General features: G+C 44.4%; 1 long non-coding RNA gene across 2 annotated transcripts in view; it reads left to right on the top strand.

The window, feature by feature from the left end:
* Positions 1 to 17,361, top strand: part of LOC141144042 (uncharacterized) — a 133,013-nt gene that overhangs the window by 102,315 nt on the left and 13,337 nt on the right. The window contains exon 4 of one of the 2 annotated variants that reach the window (XR_012244337.1): positions 7,852 to 8,441. The exons of the other annotated variant lie outside the window; for it this stretch is intronic. This is a non-coding gene — a long non-coding RNA (uncharacterized lncRNA). Of the gene's footprint in view, positions 1 to 7,851; positions 8,442 to 17,361 lie in introns of those variants that run through there. 2 annotated transcript variants of the gene reach the window in all.

The raw sequence follows: 17,361 nt of genomic DNA, 5'->3' as shown, positions 1-17,361 counted from the left end.
GCATGTCAGAGCAAATGAGGATCATGAGGTCAAAGGAACTGCCTGAAGAGCTCAGAGACAGAATTGTGGCAAGGCACAGATCTGGCCAAGGTTACAAACAAATTTCTGCTGCACTTAAGGTTCCTAAGAGCACAGTGGCCTCCATAATCCTTAAATGGAAGACGTTTGGGACGACCAGAACCCTTCCTGGCTGTCCGGCCAAACTGAGCTATCGGGGGAGAAGAGCCTTGGTGAGAGAGGTAAAGAAGAACCCAAAGATCACTGTGGCTGAGCTCCAGAGATGCAGTCTGGAGATGGGAGAAAGTTGTAGAAAGTCAACCATCACTGCAGCCCTCCACCATTCGGGGCTTTATGGCAGAGTGGCCCGACGGAAGCCTCTCCTCAGTGCAAGACACATGAAAGCCCGCATGGAGTTTGCTAAAAAAAACACCTGAAGGACTCCAAGATGGTGAGAAATAAGATTCGTTGGTCTGATGAGACCAAGATAGAACTTTTTGGCCTTAATTCTAAGCGGTATGTGTGGAGAAAACCAGGCACTGCTCATCACCTGTTCAATACAGTCCCAACAGTGAAGCATGGCGGTGGCAGCATCATGCTGTGGGGATGTTTTTCAGCTGCAGGGACAGGACGACTGGTTGCAATCGAGAGAAAGATGAATGCGGCCAAGTACAGGGATATCCTGGACGAAAACCTTCTCCAGAGTGCTCAGGACCTCAGACTGGGCCGAAGGTTTACCTTCCAACAAGACAATGACCCTAAGCACACAGCTAAAATAACGAAGGAGTGGCTTCACAACAACTCTGTGACTGTTCTTGAATGGCCCAGCCAGAGCCCTGACTTAAACCCAATTGAGCATCTCTGGAGAGACCTAAAAATGGCCGTCCACCAACGTTTACCATCCCCCCTAAAAGAACTGGAGAGGATCTACAAGGAGGAATGGCAGAAGATCCCCAAATCCAGGTGTGAAAAACTTGTTGCATCTTTCCCAAAAAGACTCATGGCTGTATTGGATCAAAGGGGCTCTACTAAATACTGAGCAAAGTTTCCATGGCCGAGCAGCTGCATCCAAACCTTACATCACCGAGTGCAATGCAAAGCGTTGGATGCCATGGTGTAAAGCCACCACTGGACTCTAGAGCATTGGAGAGGTGTTCTCTGGTGTGACCAATCATGCTTCTCTGTCTGACAATCAATGGACGTGTCTTGGTTTGGAGGTTGCCGGGGGAATGGTACTTGCCTGACTGCAATGTGCCAGTGGGGGGGGGAAGCAAACAATTAGCCACCCCCCCCAGCGGCACCCACCCCCCGTTGTTTGGCGGTCGGTCCAGCACTTAACCCATCGGCGGTGGCAAGCAGCAGGCAGTATGGTGCAGCGGCTCCATGGCGGCTTCCAGCTCCTCCCCTCCTCCTCTTAGGCGTCCAATAGGATCGCCTGTCCTTTCAGCCAATCGGGTGACCGGTGTCAAAACCAGCTTCCTGATTGGCTAGGAGGAGGATCAGTGTTACAACAGCGAATATTTATTCGCTGTTGTAACACACCTGGGTGGGATCGGAGTGCACTCTCTGCGACCTGAGCCCACCCTATATTGAAGCCTATTGGAGCCTCTAGCTCCATTGGGGCTTAAAAAAAAAAAACAGCCCCCTGCATCATTGGAATCCATGCGCTAGTGTCCTGAAAGGGGCCGGATGCATAAATGGGGAGGGCAGCAATGGACGGGGGGGGGAGGGGGGGGTTTGGTGGAGGGGGATTATGGTGTGGGGTTTTTTTTTTTTCAGGGGTTGGACTTGGTCCCTTAGTTCCAGTGAAGGGAACTCTTAAGGCGTCAGCATACCAAGACATTTTGGACAATTTCAGGCTCCCAACTTTGTGAGAACAGTTTGGGGACGGCCCCTTCCTGTTCCAACATGACTGCCCACCAGTGTACAAAGCAAGTTCCATAAAGACATGGATGAGCGAGTTTGGGGTGGAGGAACTTGCCTGGCCTGCACAGAGTCCTGACCTCAACCCGATAGAACACCTTTTGGTTGAATTAGAGAGGTGACTGCGAGCCAGGCCTTCTTGTCCAACATCAGTGTCTGACCTTACAAATGCTCTTCTGGAAGAATGGTCAAACATTCCCATAGACACCCTCCTAAACCTTGTGGACGGCCTTCCCAGAAGAGGTGAAGCTGTTATAGCTGCAAAGGGCGGAGCCAACTCAATATTGAACCCTACGGACTAATAGGGCGTACACACGGTCGGACTTTGTTTGGACATTCCAACAACAAAATCCTAGGATTTTTTCCTACGGATGTTGGCTCAAACTTGTCTTGCATACACACGGTCACACAAAGTTGTCGGAAAATCCGATCGTTCTGAACGCGGTGACGTAAAACACGTACGTCGGGACTATAAACGGGGCAGTGGCCAATAGCTTTCATCTCTTTATATATTCTGAGCATGCGTGGCACTTTGTGCGTCGGATTTGTGTACACACGATCGGAATTTCCGACAACGGATTTTGTTGTCGGAAAATTTTATCTCCTGCTCTCCAACTTTGTGTGTCGGAAAATCCGATGGAAAATGTCCGATGGCGCCCACACACGGTCGGAATTTCCGACAACACGCTCCGATCGGACATTTTCCATCGGAAAATCCGACCGTGTGTACGGGGCAGAAGACTGGGATGTTATTAAACTTCATGTGCGTGTAAAGGCAGGCGTCCCAATACTTTTGACAATATCGTGTAAAATATATATATATATATATATATATATATATATATATATATATATATATATATATATATAATATATGGGGTTTTTTGTTCAAAATTTCCGGTCTTTTTTCATTTATATCACGTGAAAAAAAAAAACCCGTGGTGATCAAATAACAAAAAAAAAGCTTTCTTCTGTGAAGATGCTAAAAAATGCATTTGCGTACAGTATTTCAGTATTTCATGACTGCACAATTGGCCTGGTCATGAAAGGGGTAAAACCTTGTGGCACTCAAGTGGTTAATAAACACTTATTGCGCATTCACAAGTAGCGTTGTTCTATGCTGGTGCCCTCCCCTTTCCATGGCAATGCTGAACACTGCAGAACCTGGTCCCATTTTATTGATAATGATTGCTGAGTGGACGGTGTCAGTAGTTTTTGAATTTTTTATTTTATTTATTTATTTTTTTTTTTAAAGTTTTATTTTTTTTCATTATTTTTGACAATATTATTTTTGTACAATTTTAGGAGCCCTGTTGGGGCCTTTGGCTATAAACAGGCCACTGCAAAGAAAAAAAAGGAATTGTGGGGCTACCCATCACATGCCTGCAATTGATATGTAGATCACGTTCGATGGGTTGCCACCCGGATTAGTGTGTGCCCAGGCACACCTAGCACACCCCATGCATCCTTTTCTCCTTGTATTCAGCTATGAAGACCAGTCTAGGAAGAATCCACGACTCTCAAACTCCAAATGCATACATGTCTGCTTTTTAGCTGCCAGACATCTGTAGGGAGGTGCAGTGTGGTGCGGGCTGTAAGTACACAGAGTCCGGTTGCAGTAAAATGTGGAACTTGTATTAAACGGAATGCCACCGTTACAAACTCCCTGGTGGGACAACACCACTAGGGAAGCAACTCACAGTTCAATGTAGTCAGATGTGGCAAAGAAGGGGTGCTGACAGCCTCTGTTTCAGAGGGTGAAGTGCGGTCTGGTCAGTCCAGTCCCAAGAGGGAAACCTCTTTTCCAGGATAGCCGGTCCCTAACCTATCCCTCCTCATCAGAAACCTTTCCCCACCGCTAATTACTTTCCTAAACAAGCGGCGTCTCTCTCCCTACTCTAGCCACACGCAAGAAGCATGCCAGGTGCAGGGACTTAAATAGACCCTGCTGACCCAAGATGGCCGCTGAGGGTCACATGGTGGTAGCCAACCGGAATGCTCCTCCAATGACCCAGGAAACCATAAAGAAACCTTCTTCCCCTTGGATTTCCTCTCCAGGCTGTGGTACCTTTCAATTTGAGCGCCACCCACAGTGGAGAAAACAGACTGAACCTGCCTACACCCTCAGTCACCAACAGATGGAACTCTCCTCAGGCTCCTACTATTACCGAGGTCAAAGCTGCTGTTCAATATGTTTTCTTTAATTAAAAAAAAGTTTGATGCCGATCTAAAATCACATCTGACGCCTTCGCACTTTGAGCTAAAATGTAGAGATTACAGGAAGAGCTTCTCTACAGCTACCGAGGAGGGGGTTCAATGCTCTCCCAATCTCCTCCAAAATAATCTCACCAAACTTTTCTAGTTTCGGTTTTCCATTTTTCTTTTTTTTTTTCCTTTGTGACTTTTAATGCCACCTACGTTTTCAGTACCAAGTGCTACTTTTTTGTTAGGTACACTCTAGTGTCGTACGACGTTGCTGCTTGTTTATCTCCCTCTCGATTTTTTTCTGTTTAGGAATACAGTGGAACCTTGGATTACGAGCATAATCCATTCCAGGAGAACGCTTGTAATCCAGAGCACTCGTATATCAAAGCGAGTTTCCCCATAGAAGACAATGGAAACAAAGATAATTTGTTTCACATTGACTTCTAATGCATGCAATGCCGCATGTGGCCAGAGGTGGGGGAGGGGCACCGGAGAGACTCGGAAATACTCGGGGACAGCACGGCTGAACTCGGAAACCATCGGAAAGGCTCGGAAACAGAGTATTTCCGAGTGATTACGAGTATTTTCGAACGGCTCCGAACCGTTCCGAGTGTCACCGGCGCCCCCGCAGCTCTGGCCAAATGCGGTACTGCACAACACATTAGGTTGAATTCTGCTTGTTTTGCGAGACAACACTCGAGTCAGGATTTTTAAAAAAAGTTGCTCGTCTTTCAAAACGCTCGTTAACCGCGTTACTCGTTAACCAAGGTTCCACTGTATAACAAATCTCACTATGTCTCCAATTCCTCCATTCTTTTAGGGATAATACTGGAAAAATCAATGCTGCTGATACCCAGTATTCATAACTAACTTGCTGCGGTCATCTCTGACCTGCAGTATTTATGGAGATATTATCTCAACCAAGGTACCTACTTTTGTCAAAATACGAGTTTACATACATTGATATTATTTGTTTTATGTTGATGTTTATATCTGAAAAAATCTAACAAAATGTGACTTAAAAAAAGTCCCATGCAGCCGATGCTGCAGCTTCTTTCCCTCTCCCTGGCTGATGGCGGGGGCTGTGCAGTGTGAACTTGGAAGAGCCCAGCTCTGAGCAGTTCTGGGTTCACAGCTGTCAATCTTCCTTGTTTTCCATTTCTTCTCTTCATTTAATGGCCAATGGGCTAAGAAGACCTAGGGTCTGTGAATCAGGTACATTCAAACAAGAAGGCTGCCATATGTGAGGACCCAGCTTGGTCCAAACCACTAATCTGAAGGAGCCAAATTACTCTTCCCAACTTGCTCACTTTTTGTTTTTTCTCTTCACACAGTGGCCAATGGGCTAAGAAGACTTGGGTTCTGTGAATCAGGTACATTCAACTAGGAAGGCTGGCATATATGAGGACCCAGCTTGGTCCAAACCACTAATCTGAAATCTACCAAGGAGTGTGACACTCTTCCCATCTTCCAAACTTTCTGTTTTTTTCTCTTCACATAATGCCCAATGGGCTAGGAAGCCTTGGCGTCTGTGAATCAAGTACATTCAACCATTGAGGTTGCCTTATGTGAGGAACCAACTTGACCTAAACAACTAATCTGGAGAAGCCAAAATACTCTCCCCATCTTGCTCACTTTTTGTTTTTTCTCTTCACACAATGGCCAATGGGCTAAGAAGACTTGGGGTCTGTGAATCAGGCACATTCAAATAGGAAGGCTGCCATATGTAAGAACCCAACTTGGCCCAAACCACTAATCTGGAGAAGCCAAAGTCTACCAGGGAGTATAATACTATTCCTATCTTCTTCACTTTCTGTTTTTTCTCTTCATATAATGGCCATTGGGCTACGAAGACTTGGGGTTTGTGAATCAGGCACATTCAATTAGGAAGGCAGCCATATGTAAGGACCCAACGTGACCCAAACCACTAATCTGGAGGAGCCAAAGTATTCCAAGGAGTGTAATACTCTTCCTGTCTTCCTCATTTTCTGTTTCTTCTCTTCATATAATGGCCAATGGGCTAAGAAGACTTGGAGTGTTTGAATCAAGTAAATTAAACCATGGAGGTTGCCTTATCTGAGGAACCAACTTGACCTAAACAACTAATCTGGAGAAGTCAAAATACTCTTCCCATCTTCTTCACTTTATGTTTTTTTCTCTTCACACAATGGCCAATGGGCTAAGAAGGCTTGGGGTCTGGGAATCGGGTACATTCAACTAGGGAGGCTGCCATATGCACCTGAACCAACTTGACTCAAACCACTAATCTAGACGAACCAAAGTCTACCAAGGAGTGTAATACTCTTCCTATAATCCTCACTTTCTGTTTTTTCTCTTCATATAATGGCCAATGGGTTAAGAAGACTTGGGGTTTGTGAATCGGGTACATTCAACTAGGAAGGCTGCCATATACAAGGACCCAACTTGGCCCAAACTACTGATCTGGAGGAGCCAAAGTCTACCAGGGAGTATAATACTATTCCTATCTTCTTCACTTTCTGTTTCTTCTCTTCACATAATGGCCATTGGGCTACGAAGACTTGGGGTCAGTGAATCAGGTACATTCAACTAGGAAGGCTGCCATATACAAGGACCCAACTTGGCCCAAACTACTGATCTGGAGGAGCCAAAGTCTACCAGGGAGTATAATACTATTCCTATCTTCTTCACTTTCTGTTTCTTCTCTTCGCATAATGGCCATTGGGCTACGAAGACTTGGGGTCAGTGAATCAGGTACATTCAACCAGGAAGGCTGCCATATATGAGGACCCAACTTGACCCAAACCACTAATCTGGAGGAGCCAAAATCTACCAAGTAGTGCAAAACTCTGGCTATGTTTTTTGCTTTCCATTTCTTCTCCTCACATATTGTTGCCGAGTAAGGGAAAATGGCTGAAACCATTGATGACCAACATATTACTGTATACAGCATATTATATTGTGATTATATATCTCTGCTCTACGTCAAGTTTAAAATAGACGATGTCTTCTGCAACTCTTCCTTGACATATTGAGGCTGATTTACTGAAGGGTTTGAGAACGTTCACATAATAAAATGTGCGATGATTCCCTTCAATTACCCAGTCGTGTGAAAAGAAAATCCGTGTTTTCTCATTTCATCTGCAGATGATTGGGTAATTGAAGTGATTCTTCACACTTTTTATTACGGGAACTTGCTCGTTGGCATAATGTCAGCAGACTTACATAGGGAACACGTGGCTGTAATGCTTGTATGGATGGGATAATAGAGAGCTTGTACACTTTTGTAAACCTTTATTGGAAGCGCACAAAAAATTCTATAGTAAGAGAAATGATCATAATGAGCATTGAATACTGAGCATTAATAAGGGAATAATATAGAAAGGACAGTCCTTACTCCTCTTAGTCTAAGCGATCTTTGTCACACCTATGACTAAGACTACATAGGCTAAAACGCGTAAGACTCTGCCATCTTGTGAGCAACATAGATCTTCAATGCAACAGCATATGGAAGAGAAATTGTGTGTTTGAATTGTTCATGAACATTGACCACAGTAAAAGTGCTTGGCTATGCACTGCATTGGTAAATTGGAGCTCGATCGTGCGGGTTGAGCGGTGTATTCTTTGGTTATTAATATACAAAGGGTTTCACATACTTGAATCATAAGAACTGTAGCGCACCCCTGTAGGAGCCACTAGTTTGATAAACCTTCTGAAACTGGCTACTTTCTCAATTAATTGTCCTAGGCCAAGACACAGCACTGGCTGGAGGTGTTAAGGAGAGATAGTCTGCAAGCAAGTGTTGTGCTGGACAGAAGAGAGGAGTTGTATATACCGGAGGTGTATATAGTTTTCACAGTCTCTAACAATTTCTACAATCAACTGGGCATCTCGTAACTACCCTATCCCCATCCAAGTTTAATCCCCTCAATAAAAATACAAAACAAACTGCATGGACTGTTTTCTGTATAAAAGTGACTGAAATTGTGTGCCTGGCTGGGCAGGGTGACAGACGGACTACAATTACCAGCAGCCCCTACAGGGGTACCGCTACAGTAATGTGGAGGAAGTAAAATAGAAAACTTCCTTTGCCAGCTTCTGTGTCGAGTGACAGCCTGAAGAGGAGAGGGCTGCCGGAAGGTGACGGAATGCCGTTCCACCACGTTCCAGCTGAAAAAAAGCCCTGGTCTGAGGGATCAGCGTCAGGTCACTACTCACACGTCCCCCAGGACAGCTGCTTCCCGACCCATACCGTGATGGAGATGGCACCTCTCAGGACTGGATCCCTTGTGGTGTGGTTCTAGAGTCAGTTCTAAGCTAAGTCCATCTGGGCGTTTATTCCTGGACCTTCCTAGGCCTGCTAGAGCAGTCGTTCAGTCCATGGGCTGCCTGGCAACAGCAACCCCTGCACCCCTGGAACCCTCCTGGGGAGAAGGAACCCTAATCTCCAGTGTCTCTGACTATTTATCCACATTCCATCCCCCTACTGGACACTTCCCCTCCAGGGATAGGCAGGTGCCCGATAAACAGGGCTTTTTTTTCCTCAGAGAATAGGTGCAGGAAAACCCCCTTTCCAAGCCACCCCTTATTTCCGACCCCACCCACCTCCGAGCACCATCCCTTGGTTCCACTTCATACCCAGCTCCCAGGACCACCCCTTTTTAGAGAATACAGAACCAAGTATCATTTGTGGTAATAAGTAGGAAGTAAATTGTATGGAACTTGTTAATGATAACAAGAAAAGCAGTAAAATAGATCCCCTGCAGTCAGCAACAATAGATCCCCCCCCAGTAACAATGGACCACCAGCAACAATAGATCCCCCCCCAGTAACAATGGACCACCAGCAACAATAGATCCCCCCCCCAGTAACAATGTACCACCTGCGACAAAAATAAACCCCCAGCAACAATATCTCCCCTGGCAGCAACAACAGATCTCCCCACAGCTAGCATCAATATAAACCCCAGCTGCTATAGATCCCCCAGCAACAATGAACAGCTTACGACAAACTACAGCCCCCCTCAGCACCAATAGACCACCCGACAGCAACAACAGATCCCCTGCAGTCAGCAACAACAGATTCACCCCCCAGAGCTGCACAATTAATCATCAAGAATCGTTATTGCAATTTTTTTCCCCTTTGCGATCTTGACAAAGGGTTTCCCGATCTTTGGTATGGTACTTTCTCTCTGCTGTCAGCCAAAAGTCAAAGTCTGGGCAGTCTGCCAAGTTTTAAAACATTCTATCATTGGCATTTTAAGTCTAAACATTGTATCAATTTGTCTTTGACATCAAAGGAATCGACTTCTGTATGTAAATTAGGAACGTTTAACCGCTTAAACATGATGTACAGTGATGACAACGCACCTTCTTTTTTTTACTAAACAAAAGTTGAAACTTGACGTTCAGAAGGGATAAGAGGAGTTTAGAAGAGACGTTTTTACAGCTCCTAAACTTCTCCAGAAAACGCCATAGAGAAGGGTTTTTTTTTTCCTGCCTCTGAACGTTCCTGACAGAAAACGCCTGTAGTAGTCATAATGTGGAAAGACACATAGAACACAATAGAAGTGCTTCTAGAGGCAGGAGAAAAAAACGCCAAACGCCTGTAGAATCGACGTTTTGTAAGTCCAGTGTGGAACCTAAACCTTTTTCTGACAGTTGTTGTTTTCAAGTTAAAATCATTTTTTTTTTTTTTTTGCTGGAAATTTCCAGACATTACTTGGAACCCCCAAACATTATATGTATATATATATATTTTTTGTAGAGACCCTAGAGAATAAAATGGTGGTTGTTGCAATATTTTATGTCACACTGTATTTGCGCAGCGGTGTTTCAAATGCATTTTTTGGGAAAAAATTACTTTAATTAAAAAAAAACTAACCAGTAAAGTTAGCCCACATTTTTTTTGTATAATGTAAAAGATTTTACGCCGCGAGAATCGTGATCTTTATTCTAAGCAAAAAAAAATCGTGATTCTCATTTTGGCCAGAATCGTGCAGCTCTACCCCCCTCCCAGTAACAATGGACCACCTGCGACAAAATACACCCCCAGCAACAATAGATCCCCAGCAGCAACAACAGATCTCCCCGCAGCTAGCATCAATATAAACCCCAACTACTATAGATCCCCCAGCAACAATGAACAGCTTACAACAAAATACACCCCCTCCCCCAGCATCAAGAGACCCCCCCCCCCCCCCCCCCGACAGCAACAACAGGTCTCCCTGCAGTCAGCATCAATATAAACCCCAACTACTATAGATCCCCCAGCAACAATGAACCACTTACAACAAAATACACCCCCTCCCCCGACAGCAACAACAGGTCTCCCTGCAGTCAGCATCAATATAAACCCCCAACTACTATAGATCCCCCCAGCAACAATGAACCACTTACAACAAAATACACCCCCCAGCAGCAGCAACAACAGGTTTGCCTGCAGCCAGCATCAATAGGCCCTCCAGCTAATGTTGCCACCTATCTGGGATTCACCCGGACAGTCCAGGTTCAGAATCATGTGTCCGGGTTTCAGTCCCTCTGAAACCTGGACACATTATTCAGACAGGAATGTGGCTCTGAACAGGGCTTGATGGGAGGGTGAGGGGGCACTATGTGCGCCGCATTACTATTCTCATTGGAGTGCCCAAAGGTGTCCCAGGTCTGTTACAATCCTATAGAGCAGTGCTTCTCAACTCCTGTCCTCAGGGCCACTAACAGGCCAGATTTTAAGTATTACCTTGGGGGAGATGCAGACTAGAATACGGCAATCACTGAGCAGCAAATGATATCCCCTTATGATGTATTTCAGTTATCTTGCAAACCTGGCCTGTTAGTGGGCCCTGAGGACCGGAGTTGAGAACCACTGCTCTAGTGTATACTAAAAAAAGAAAATTTACTGTGCGCCACTAAAGTGTTTGGGTTTAGCTTGAAGAAACATTGGCAACCCTACCGCCAGCAACAATAGACCCCTCCATCAACAGTAGATCCCTCCCAGCAACCACTGACACCCCCACTAGCAACATAAGACCCACCCCCCCAGCAACATAAGACCCACCCCCAGCAAAAATAGACCTCACCAGCAACAATACATCCCCCTTTAAAAAAAAAAACATCCCCTCCAGTGACAATAGATCCCCTAGCGTCCAGCATAAATAGAGCCCGCAGCACACCCCAGCACCCATTGCCCTTACATACATTCAGTGCTGCAGGTGTTCTGTCAAATTCTCCAACCCGTCAGAAACTCCAACCACTTAACTTCCAAGTTCTTTAAACCAGCAGGAATTGGAGTTTTTGACGAATTGGTGGTTGGACAAAACACCGGCAACCGAATAGAGTCCAGTGCAAGATACTGTGAGAGGAGATTCTTACTCTAGCCAACAAAATGGCCGCCTCCAAGGCAGTGACAACTTTCTCCTCATTAGCTGCTGTGCTGTCAAAACAGCTCAATCCTCCTGTACCGGACTCTATTCAGTTGTCGGTGTTGTGTCCAACCACCAATTCGTCAAAATCTCCAATTACTAAGGCTTTAAATAAACCGGAAGTGGTTAGAGGTTTTTTGTTGGTGCTGGAGAAACTGACAGAACACCGGAACTGCGTCCCCAACCCCCCCCCCCCAAAAAAAAAAAGCCCCGCCGATGAATATTCAGGCTGGTTGATTGGAATTTCCCGCCCTAAGCTCTGGAAGCTTCTCCCAGAGGCACAGAGAAGGAATCAAACTCCCAGCCTGTGAGACCCTGAACAGGCCAGACCAATCAATCACTGCTCCCTTCATTACAGAAGGAGCCCAGAGATAAGTCTGCCTAGCAACCTGCGCTAGGAGGGTGCTACATATTTTTAGGTCGTTGTGTCATTTACTGTATCCTTTATATGCAAAAAGGACGCAGCGAGGTGTCCCGAAAAAAAAAAAAAGCGCTACCTATGGGCAGCCCAAAGACGCAGCAATCTTTGGGGGGGGTGTTGTCTGTTGAACATTCTGCGAGGTGGAGATACGCCGCCAGCACCGAGTCTTCATGGAAATCTGAGACTAAAAATAACCGATGCAGTAAACAGTGTGGGAATGCCAGAAATATGAACAGAAAAAATGTATCCAAGATATCAGAAAAAAAAAAAAATAGTAACAGAAACCGACAGCAAGTATGAAGAAGACATGCTACATTGTATCATAAAATTTAAGCTCTAAGAACGCACAATGTCGGGCTATATTGGACCTTTAACCAGGGCTACATAACGCATGGGAGACATTGATGGGGCTTCGAGTCCAATCCCATATATTACATATATACTGTGTATTGTTTTATTGTTCTACTGTATATACCATTGTACCTCTTCAGTGTGTTTTTTGATGTCATGTTTTGTATCTTTTGCCTCATTAAATAAAAGATTTGTTAAAAAAAAAAAAATCTAACCTCTAAACTGGTTTTATAAATATCATGATATACACTATATTACCAAAAGTATTGGGACGCCTGCCTTTACACGCACATTAACTTTAATGACATCCCAGTCTTAGTCCGTAGGGTTCAATATTGAGTTGGCTCCGCCCTTTGCAGCTATAACAGCTTCAACTCTTCTGGGAAGGCCGCCCACAAGGTTTAGGAGGGTGTCTACGGCAGTGATGGCAAACCTTGGCACCCCCAGATGTTTTGGAACTACATTTCCCATGGTGCTTATGCACTCTGCAGGGTTGTTGAGCATCATGAGAAATGTAGTTCCTAAACATCTGGGGTGCCAAGGTTCGCCATCGCTGGTCTATGGGAATGTTTGACCATTCTTCCAGAAGAGCATTTGTGAGGTCAGGCACTGATGGATGAGAAGGCCTGGCTCGCAGTCTCCGCTCTAATTCATCCCAAAAGGTGAGGTCAGGACTCTGTGCAGGTCAGTCAAGTTCCTCCACCCCAAATTCGCTCATCCATGTCTTTATTGACCTTGCTTTGTGCACTGGTGCGCAGTCGTGTTGGAACAGGAAGGGGCCGTCCCCAAACTGAAATTGTCCAAAATGTCTTGGTATGCTGACCTCTTAAGAATTCCCTTCACTGGAACTAAGGGACCAAGCCCAACCCCAGAAAAACAACCCCCCCACACCATAATCCCCCCTCCACCAAATAGTTTGGACCAGTGCACAAAGCAAGGTCCATAAAGACATGGATGAGGGACCCCCCATCAAATCATTCCCTGCATCTGTTACCTTTTGTACCACCACCCCCTCTCCATAGAATGTAAGCGCTACAAGCCGGGCCATCCTGTCCCTTCTGTATTGAACTGTACTGTGATTGTGCTGTCCCCCCTCTACATTGTAAGGCGCCATGTAAACTGTTGGAGCTATATAAATCGTGAATAATAATAATAATAATTAGCGAGTTTGGGGTGGATGAACTTGACTGGCCTGCACAGAGTCCTGACCTCAACCCGATAGAACACCTTTGGGATGAATTAGAACGGAGACTGCGAGCCAGGCCTTCTCGTCCAACATCAGTGCCTGACCTCACAAATGCTCTTCTGGAAGAATGGTCAAACATTCCCATAGACACCCTCCTAAACCTTGTGGACGGCCTTCCCAGAAGAGTTGAAGCTGTTATAGCTGCAAAGGGCGGAGCCAACTCAATATTGAACCCTCCGGACTAAGACTGGGATGTCATTAAAGTCCATGTGTGTGTAAAGGCAGGCGTCCCAATACTTTTGGTAGTATGGTGTATACTAGAAGAGAAAATAGTAAACCTAGAAAAGTGCGTGTAAAAAGATAGAAGAAATAGATAGAGCAGGGTTTCATGTAGGTCAGGCTCAGGGGTGAGGGTCACAGGTCATTGTCAGGGTCAAAGGTCAGGCTTAATGTATTTTAGGTAAAGTTGAAAAAAAGCATTTTTTTTTTTTTTTTTTAGTGTTGGTGTGTTTTATGTAGGATAAAAAAGCAAAATGTGTCGATTCTGGGCCCTACTACAAGTACAAATACCAAATAACATACAAATACCAAATAACATACACATATGTGTTATCACTGCGATCATCGGGAGCAGAAGAATTCATTTTGCAGTATTCTGGTGGTAAATTATGGTAATAGCAAAAAATACACAACTAGATATATATTTGTTTTACTCTTTTGTGCCAATTTTTCTTTGTTCAACCCGTCCTGAACACAAAAAAGTTCTAATTCCACCTGAATACACAAAATAGTTGTGACGATAAGTACAGATTTACTAACAGTTGCAAAACTGTGTTCCGGCATTAAGATTTTTTATTTTACCGTCATTACGAAGGGTTAATAACATTTCCCAAAACTGCCGAATGTAGGTGTTCCGGGTCTTGAAATAAACCCCCCGAAGGTAAAGTAATGAGATGAATAATTCTTCAAAAAGATACATATTAAATGTTTCCCGTGTTTAGCTGGGAGGTGGATTTCAATCTTTCATCCTTCCTTCTCCGAAAGCTTCCGAGTACCAATATTACCTTATTAAAAAAAAGCTGGACAGATTTTATTACGGGGGGGGGGGGGGGGGGGATTTTTATTACATAAAATAACACAGGATAATAAAAAGATCTCATTTTTTGTCTTTTATTCTCCTTTTCCCACAAGTCATACGGTGACTGTGGATCCACACAATGCCTGGAAAAAGTATTCAAACCCCTTGAAATTTCCCACATTTTGTCATGTTACAACCAAAAACGTAAATGTATTTTATTGGGATTTTATGTGATAGATCAACAAAAAGTGGCTCATAATTGTGAAGTGGAAGGAAAATTATAAATGATACAAATAAATATGTGAAAAGTGTGGGGGGGCATTTGTATTCAGCCCCCTTTACTCTGATACCCCTAACTAAAATCTAGTGGAACCAATTGCCTTCAGAAGTCACCTAATTAGTAAATAGAGTCCACCTGTGTGTAATTTAATCTCAGTATAAATGCAGCTGTTCTGTGAAGCCCTCAGAGTTTTGTTAGAGAACCTTAGTGAACAAACAGCATCATGAAGGCCAAGGAACACACCAGACAGGTCAGGGATAAAGTTGTGGAGAAGTATAAAGCAAGGTTAGGTTATAAAAAAATCTCCCAAGCTTTGACCATCTCACGGAGCTCTGTTCAATCCATCATCGGAAAATGGAAAGAGTATGGCACAACTGCAAACCTACCAAGACATGGCCGTCCACCTAAACTGACCGGCCGGGCAAGGAGAACATTCATCTGAGAAGAGCCAAGAGGTCCATGGTAACTCTGGAGGAGCTGCAGAGATCCACAGCTCAGGTGGGAGAATCTGTCCACAGGACAACTATTAGTCATGTTCTCCACAAATCTGCCCTTTATGGAAGAGTGACAAGAAGAAAGACATTGGTGAAAGAAAGTCATAAGAAGTCCTGTTTGTAGTTTGTGAGAAGCCATGTGGAGGACACAGCAAATATGTGGAAGAAGGTGCTCTGGTCACATGAGACCAAAATTCAACTTTATGGCCTAAAAGCAAAACGCTATGTGTGGGGAAAACTAACACTGCACATCACCCTGAACACACCATCCCCACCGTGAAACATGGTGGTGGTGGGGATGCTTTTCTTCAGCAGGGACAGGGAAGCTGGTCAGAGTTGATGAGAAGATGGATGGAGACAAATACAGGACAATCTTAGAAGAAAACCTGTTAGAGTCTACAAAAGACTTGAGACTGGGGCGGAGGTTCACCTTCCAGCAGGACAACGACCCGAAACATCCAGCCAGAGCTACAATGGAATGGTTTAGACCAGCCTTTCTCAACCTTTTAACACAAAGGAACCCTTCAAAATAACTTTCGAGTCTCAGGGAACCCCTACTAAAAATTACTGTATCTACAACTCATGATACTTTAGTGTGATGGCCAATGGGGAGAATGTTCCTAATGCCGCGTACACACGGTCGGACTTTTCGTCTACAAAAGTCCAACGGACGCTGACGGACTAAAGGTGGCTGGTAATCCGATCGTGTGTGGGCTTCTCCGGACTTTCAACGGACTTTTTTAGCCTCAAATCCGACGGACTTTAGATTTGAAGCATGCTTCAAATCTTTACGTCGTAAGTACGACGGACCCCGAAGTCCGCTCGTCTGTATGCTAGTCCGACGGACAAAAAAACGACGCATGCTCATAAGCAAAAACTAAACGGAAGCACTCGGTCTAGTAAAACTAGTGTTCGTATTGTAGGTAGCACATTCATCACGCTGCAAAATCTGTGATCGTTCAATGCAGCGCATTTTATTTCTTCTTTACGAAGGCTCTAAAGAACGAAGGTGTTTTGCTGTTCATAATCAGAGTTCTCCCAAACTGATTTCTGGATTCTTTTTCTCTTTGATCTCATGAATGATATAGTATGCCTTTTTAAAACAATGTTTCCATACTAATAATACTTTTTCCCCTTTTTATTTTTTTTTTTTTTTTTTTTTTATTTTTTTTAGGTTTGTAAAGTTAACACAAAGAACCCATTATTTTTTTTTTTTTTTTTTATAGTGTTTATTTTTTAGTTTTTAGATAAAGTTAACCCAAAGCACCGTTTTTGGTTACGTAATTTTTTGGATTTTCAAGACTTACCACTTGAACATTATTAACATTAGTAATGTATTTTTGGTGTGTTTTTTTTCAAACTCAATGAGATTGTTGTCCCTTGTTAATTTAACATTGTGTGTAAAATCAATGATTTCAAAGAAAACACATAAAGTCTTTTGCTAAACTCAAAAAATATCCATTTATTCATGGTCAAAATAAAATAAAGAGGAAGTCAACGCTGGAAAAAGTCGGTGTACCAGAAAATTGGGATCTTGAGGAGTCCATATAAGAGGGAGCACAATCTGGTCCAAGAATCCCAGAGATCAACAGCACCAGCAGATGATCTAGATGTCCCCAGACTGTGGTCCTACAACAGCCTGCGTCTTCTGTCAGACCAGACTGAACCCAGGTCATCATTTTCTTCTCTTCCCTGCAGCCTTTCCTCCACGCTGCCCTGCAGCCTTCCCTGTAGCCTTCTTTTGAGGCTGTGGCTCTGGTGTTTCAGTTGTGGCAGGAGGAGGAGGAGGAGGAGGAGGAGGAGGAGGGGGGGCTGCCTCATGTAGTTGGGTGTTTTGTGTTAGCGTGCCCTGCAGCCCCTTATGGATTGTTTCCCCAAATAGGCGCTCACAAATGAGGCGCTGCTCCCTATTCATCTGAAGAAGCCTGCTGGCTAAGTAGCAGCCATAGGATTCTTCCGCTTCGGGGGGGCTCCTTAAAAAACGGGTGGCCTCTTGCATGAGGCGCAGGGATGCGTCCTGTGTGACC

The sequence above is a fragment of the Aquarana catesbeiana genome, linkage group LG05, assembly GCF_042186555.1.
Source record: "Aquarana catesbeiana isolate 2022-GZ linkage group LG05, ASM4218655v1, whole genome shotgun sequence".
NCBI classification, from domain to species: Eukaryota; Metazoa; Chordata; class Amphibia; order Anura; family Ranidae; genus Aquarana; species Aquarana catesbeiana.
The sequence above is the reverse complement of the archived record's forward strand: the minus strand, read 5'-3'. Positions and strand labels throughout refer to the sequence as shown.